The sequence below is a fragment of the Puma concolor genome, chromosome B1 (genome assembly GCF_028749965.1).
Source record: "Puma concolor isolate L17-30 chromosome B1, mPumCon1.1.hap2, whole genome shotgun sequence".
NCBI lineage: Eukaryota > Metazoa > Chordata > Mammalia > Carnivora > Felidae > Puma > Puma concolor.
Window position 1 is genome coordinate 20,098,156 of NC_141670.1, and position 6,967 is coordinate 20,105,122.

The 6,967-nt window shown below is 36.8% G+C and overlaps 1 pseudogene; it reads right to left on the bottom strand.

Moving 5' to 3' along the window:
* Positions 1 to 1,672: 1,672 nt before the first annotated feature.
* On the bottom strand, positions 1,673 to 2,295 carry LOC112869964 (nascent polypeptide-associated complex subunit alpha pseudogene; annotated as a pseudogene).
* Positions 2,296 to 6,967: the final 4,672 nt, after the last annotated feature.

Genomic DNA, 6,967 nt, shown 5'->3' on the forward strand with positions numbered 1-6,967 from the left:
TTCCTTTGCTATGCAGAAGCTTTTAACTTTGATGTGGTCCCAATAGTTCATTTTTGCTTTTTCTTCTCTTACCTCAGGAAATATATGTAGAAAGAAGTTGGTATAGCTGATGTTACAGAAGTTACTGCCCGTGCTCTCGTCTAGCATTTTTATGATTTCAGGTCTCACATTTAGGTCTTTAATCCATTTTGAATTCATTTTTGTGTATGGTGTAAGATATTTTGTGCATTTTTGTGTGTGTCCAGGTTCATTCTTTTGCACGTAGCTATCCAGTTTCCCCAACTCCATTTATTGAACAGACTGTCTTTTCTTGGACAGTCTTTCCTGCTTTTTTAAAAATTAATTGACCATATAGTTGTAGGTTTATTTCTGGGTTTTCTATTCTGTTCCACTGATTTGTCTATCTTCCTGCCAGTACCAGAATGTATTGATCACCACAGCTTTGTACTATAACTGGAAGTAAGGAATTCTGCTGTATCCAGCTTTGCTTTTGTTTTCCAGGGTTGCTTTGGCTATCCAGAGTCTTTTTTTGGTTCCATACAAATTTTAGGATGGTTTGTTCCGGTTCTCTGAAAAATGCTGTTGGTATTTTGATAGGGATTGCATTAAATGTATAGATTGCTTTGGGTAGTATATACATTTTAACAATATTTGTTCTTCCAATGCATGAACATGAAATGCTTTTCCATTTCTTTGTGTTATCTTCAATGTCCTTCATCAGTGTTTTATAGTTTTGGGAGTAGAAGTCTTTCATCTCTTTGGTTGGTATTCCAACCAAATTCCTCGGTATCTTATGATTTTTGGTGCAACTGTAAATTGGATTTTCTTTTTTTTTTCCTTTTTTTTAATGTTTTGTATTTATTTTTGAGACAGAAAGAGACAGAGCATGAGCAGGGGAGGAGCAGAGAGAGAGAAGAAGACACAGAATCCGAAGCAGGCTCCAGGCACTGAGCTGTCAGCACAGAGCCTGACACGGGGCTCGAACTCACGAGCCTGTGAGATCAGGAGACTGTGAGATCATGACCTGAGCCGCAGTCAGACGCTTAACTGACTGAGCCACCCAGGCACCCCACAGATTTTCTTAATTTCCCTTTATGTTGCATCATTTTTGGTGTATAGAAATATAACAGATTCCTGTATATCCATTATGCATCCTGTTTATCAGCTCTAGTGGTTTTATGGTGGTCTTTTGGGTTTTCTATATAGAGCATCATGCCATCTGCAAATAGTCAAAGTTTTACTTCTCTGAAAATATGAATGCCTTTTATTTCTTTTTTTGTTGTCTGATTGCTGTGACTAGGTTTTCCAGTATTATGTTGAATAAAAGTGGTGATGGTGGACATCCTCGTCTTGTTCCTGACCAGAGAGGAAAAGCTCTCAGTTTTTCCCCATTAAGGATACTAGGAGCTGTGGGTTTCTCATATGTGTGCTTTATTATATCCAAACCCTACTCTATTGAAGGTTTTTACCATGAATGGATGCTGTCCTTTGTCAAATGCTTTTCTTCATCTATTGAAAGGATATGGTTCTTATCCTTTTCTTTATCCATTTGGTTATTTTTTCATCCTACAAGAAGCCATAACTTTATTAATGATATAAACAGTACATATTTCAAACTAAGCTGCATTTATTCTTTTGAAACACACAAAAATGAGCCCTTGTTTTCAGATGGTTACATTGTTAATTTCATAATAAGATTTATAGTATCATTACTGTTGTTCTTCAGGGCTTGGATGTCTTCGCTCTTGACACATTTGCATGTGACGTGACTAATTCTGAATCATTAACATCTACATATATTTCATCAACCTCTTCCTCTTCACTCTCCGCTTGTACAGTTGGAATCTGTGTTGAATGTCTGAGACAACTTTACCTTGAACTTTGAGTTTCTCAACATCTTCTAGTCATGCCTGCTAAGACAAAGCCCTGGCCTTGGCTTCCCCCAAAACTATGTAGGTATCTGAAGCTAAGCTCTTGTAGACATCTGGTTTTGTGATGACATAGAGGATATTCTTAGATTTCCACATAGTGACGCTATCATAGACCCATTTTGGACATAGCCTTCCATACCTTGTTTTATTTCTGGCTCTGTTTTGTGCTGCTGACTGGTCCTTCATCAATTTCAGCTGCTGCTGCCAGCCAGGCTTGTTGTGGCATTGCCTGCATGCAATCTTGTTTCTCAAGCTCCGATGCTGATCCATCACTGTTGGAATGTGTTCCAGACCTTAACTCAGTCTGGAGCCAGAGTAACTGCTACTGTATAGCAGTAATGTTTTCTGTGGGTTCACCTGGCATATTGTGCAGGGAACAAAGAACCAAGAGGACAGCAGAAAGAGAGTGAACAAGAATATGACCCATGCCTGTTGCAGAAGGATTATCCTTTCTTTTGCTGATGTGATATAGCATGCCGATTTGTGAAGAATGAACCACACTTGCATCCAAGGAATAAATCCCTTGACCATGATGAATTATTATTTTTTTAATATACAGCTGGGTTTGGTTTGCTAATATTTTGTTGAGGATTTTTGCATCTATGTTCATCAGGGATATTGGCCTATAGTTCTTTTTTTTTTTTTTTTTGTGGTGTCTTTATCTGGTACTGGTATAAGGGTAATGCTGGTCTCCTAGAATGAAATTGGAAATTTTCCTTCCTTTTCTATTTTTTTGGAATGGTTTGAGAAGAATAGGTATTAACTCTTCTTTAAATGTTTGGTGAAATTTATCTGTGAAAGCATCTGGTCCTGGACTTTTGTTTGTTGGGAGATATTACTGATTCGATTTCTTTGCTGGTTATCAGTCTGCCCAAGTTTTCTATCTTCCTGTTTGTTTCAGTAAGTTATGTGTTTCTAGAAATTTATCCATTTCATCTACATTGTTCAATTTGTTGGCATATAGATTTTCATAATATTCTTCTATAGAAGAATACTCTCTGTATTTCTCCTATAATTATCTGTATTTCTTCTCTCATGTGATTTTGTGTGAGTCCTTAATCTTTTCTTTTTGATAATTCTGGCTAGAGGTTTATCAATTTTATTAATTTTTTCAAAGAACCAACTTCTCATTTCACTTATCTGTTCTACTTTTTTTTTTTTTTTTAGTTTAAATATCATTTAATTCTGCTCTAATCTGCATTTCCTTCCTTTTGCTGGCTTTAGGATTCATTTGTTCTTTTTCTAGCTCCTTTAGGTGTAAAGTTAGGCTTCTTTCTGGACTGGTATAAACTACTTTTGTTCTGTCCTAAAGTTTTTGGACCACTGTGTTTTCCTTTTCATTTGTTCCCATGTATTTAAAAAAACTTTTTTTCCTTATATTTTCTGGTTGGACCATTCATTGTTTAGTAGGATGTCATTCGACATCCATGTATTTGTGGTCTTTCCAGAGTTTTTCTTCTGGTTGACTTCTAGTTCATAGCAGTGTGGTCAAAAGAGGTTCATGGTATGACTTCTGCCTTATGTTTGTTGAGACATGTTTTATGATTTCATGTAAGATCTATTCTGGCAAATGTCGCATGTGCACTTTAAAAGAATGTGTATTTTGAGGGGCGCCTGGGTGGCTCAGTCAGTTAAGTTTGACTTCAGCTCAAGTCATGGTCTCTCAGTTCGTGAGTTTGAGCCCCACATCAGGCTCTGAGCTGTCTGTGCCAACAGCTTGGAATCTGGAGCCTGCTTCAGATTCTATGTTTCCCTCTTTCTCTGCCCCACCCCTATTTGTGCTCTCTCTCACACAAATAAACGTTAAAATTAAAAAAATATAAAAATAAATAAAAATAAAATAAAATAATGTGTATTTTGCTGTCTTAGGATACAATGTTCTGAATATATCTGTTAAGTCCATCTGGTCCCGTGTGTCATTCAAAGTCATTGTTTCCTTGCTTATTTTCTGTTTAGATAATCTGTCCATTGATGTGACTGTGGTGTTAAGGTCTCCTACTATTATCGTATTATTATAGATTAGTTCCTTTACATTTGTTTTTGTTTATGTTTTTGGGTGCTCTCATATTGGGTGTGTAAATATTTACAATTCTTAGATCTTGTTGGATTGTCCCCTTTATTGTTATATAGTGCTCTTCTTTGTCTCGTTAGTCTTTGTTTTATTTAATTAAAAAATTATTTAAATCCAAGTTAATTAACATGTGGTATAATAACAGGTTCAGTAGTAGAATTCAGGGATGCATCACTTACATATAACACCCAGTGCCCATCCCAACAAGTGCCCTCCTTAGTACCCATCACACATTTAGCCCATCCCCCCACCCACCTCCCCTCCAGCAACCCTCAGTTTGTTCTCTGTATGTAAGAGTCTCTTACGGTTTGCCTCCCTCTCTGTTTTTATCTTATGTTTCCTTCCCTTCTCCTATGTTCATCTGGTGTGTTTCTTGGATTCTGCATGTAGGTGAAATTATGTGGTATTTGTCTTTCTCTGCCTGACTTATTTTGTTTAGCATAATACACTCTAGTTCCATACACAATGTTGCAAATGGCAAGATTTCACTCTTTTTGACTGTCGATTAATATTCCATTGTGTGTGTGTGTGTGTGTGTGTGTGTGTGTATACACACACACACACACACACACACACCACATGTTCTTTATTCATCAGTTGGTGGACATTTGGGCTCTTTCCATAATTTGGCTATTGTTGATATTGCTGCTATAAACATTGGGGTGCATGTGCCCCTTCAAATCAGCGTTTTTGTATCCTTTGGATAAATACCTAGTAGTACCATTGCTGGGTTGTAGGGTAGTTCTATTTTTGACTTTTTGAGGAACCTCCACACTGTTCTCCAGAGTGGCTATACCAGTTTCCATTCCCATTAACAGTGCAAAAGGGTTCCCCTTTCTCTGCATCCTCACCAACATCTCCAGTTTCTTGAATTATCTTTAGTACAGCCTTTGTTTTAAAGCCTAATTTATCTGATGTAAGTACGGCCATTCTATCTTTTTATGACATCTATTTGCACAATATATGTTTCTCCATCCCCTCACTTTCAATCTGCAGGTGTCTTCAGGTCTAAAATGAGTCTCTGTAGGTAGCCTATGGATGAATCTGATTTTTTTAACCATTCTGTTATCTTCTCTCTTTTGATTGGAGCATTTAGCCCATTTATAGTCACAGTAATTATTGACAGATATGTATTTATTACCATATTCTTACTCGTTTTGTGTTTTTTTTCCGGTGATTTTCTCTGGTCCTTTATTGTCTTTCTTTCTCATTTTGATTATTTTCTTTAGTGATATATTTGGATTTATTTCTCTTTATCCTCTGCATGTTTATTAGTGCTTTTAGATACTTGACTTCCTTTAGGGTTATATATGACCTCTTTGGCAAATAGCAGTCTATAATAAGTTGATAGTCATTTACGTTTGAACCCATTCTTTTCTGCTCTCCTCTCAACCAACAACCCCAAATTCTTAATCCATTCTAGTATCAACTCTAAATCCCAAAACTCATCTAACTATCATCTAAATGTAGTGGGGGTGAGACTCAAAATATGATTGATCCTGAGGCAGAAATTTCTCTCCAGCCATGACCCTGAGAAACCAGACAAGTAATATACTTCCAAAATATGATGGTGGGACAAGCATAGGACAGATACTATCATTCCAAAAGCCAGAAATAAGAAAGCAAAAGGGATCAGGGGTCTGAATCAAGTTCAAAACCTATTAGGGCAAATTCCATTAGATTATAAGGCTCAATAATTATCTGAGAACATTTTCAAATGCTTTGTTTAAAAATCTTTTCAGTTAAATATCCATTCACAGATCCTACCTTCCACATAACACGAGAACACAATTCAGCCAAGTTCTTTGCCACTTCCCTCCAATGTCTAATAACATGTTCCTCATTTCCACCTGAAGTCTCAACAGAAATACTCTTAATGTCCATATTTCTACCAACAACTTCTTAAATGCAATCTAGACTTTTGCTAACATGCACTTCAAACTCTGCCAGCCTCTGTCCACAACCTTGTTCCAAAGCCACTTCAACACTTTTAGGTATTTTATAACAGCACTCCATTTCTCAGTGCCAAATTCTGTAGTTTTCAGGATTGTTCAGAGGAAGAGAACCAATAGGATGGATGGAGATATATATATATATATATATACACATACACACACACACACCTGTATATATATATAATATATATATTATATATATATATATATATATATATACACACACACACACACACACACACACATATACACATACATACACACACACATGGAGAGGGAGGGAAGGAAGGAGGGAGAGGGAAAGAGAGAGAGAGACAGAGATTTATTTTAAAGAATTGGCTCACACAATTTTGGAGGCTTGTTAAGTCCAAAATACGATGGGGTAGGCTGGCAGGTTGGAGACTCAGGGAAAAGTTACAGTTCAAGTCCAAAGGCACCGTACTAGAAAAACTCCTTCTTGTTCAGAGGAGGTCAGTCTTTATTCTATTGAGATATCCACCTGATAGGCTGAGACCAAACCACATTATAAAGGGCAATGTACTTAACTCAAATTCCACCACTTCAAGTGTTATTCTCATACAGGAAAATACATTCTAGAAATATCTAGAATAACATTTGAACAAATATCTGGGTGTCATGGACCAGATGAGTTGACACACAAAAGTAACCACCACACTGTCTCATCCTACAATGCACAAGACATTCCTCTATAACAAAAAATGACGTGGCCCAGAACATCAATAGTCCTAAAGGTGATAAAGCCTGGTCTCAATTTCTGGAAAGATTATGAGCACATTACAATAAGCATTCCATAAATAATGGCACTTATAGCAAAAAAAAATAAAGAAGAAGAAGAATGAAGGAAAAAAGGAAGGAAAGGAAAGAGAGGGCGAGGAATAAATACCTAGTAGTGGATAAAGGAAAGGAAAGAAGAGGCTCCTGGGAGGTTCAGCTGGTTAAGCGTCTGACTCCTGTTTTTGGCTCAGGTCATGATCTCATGGTTCATGAGT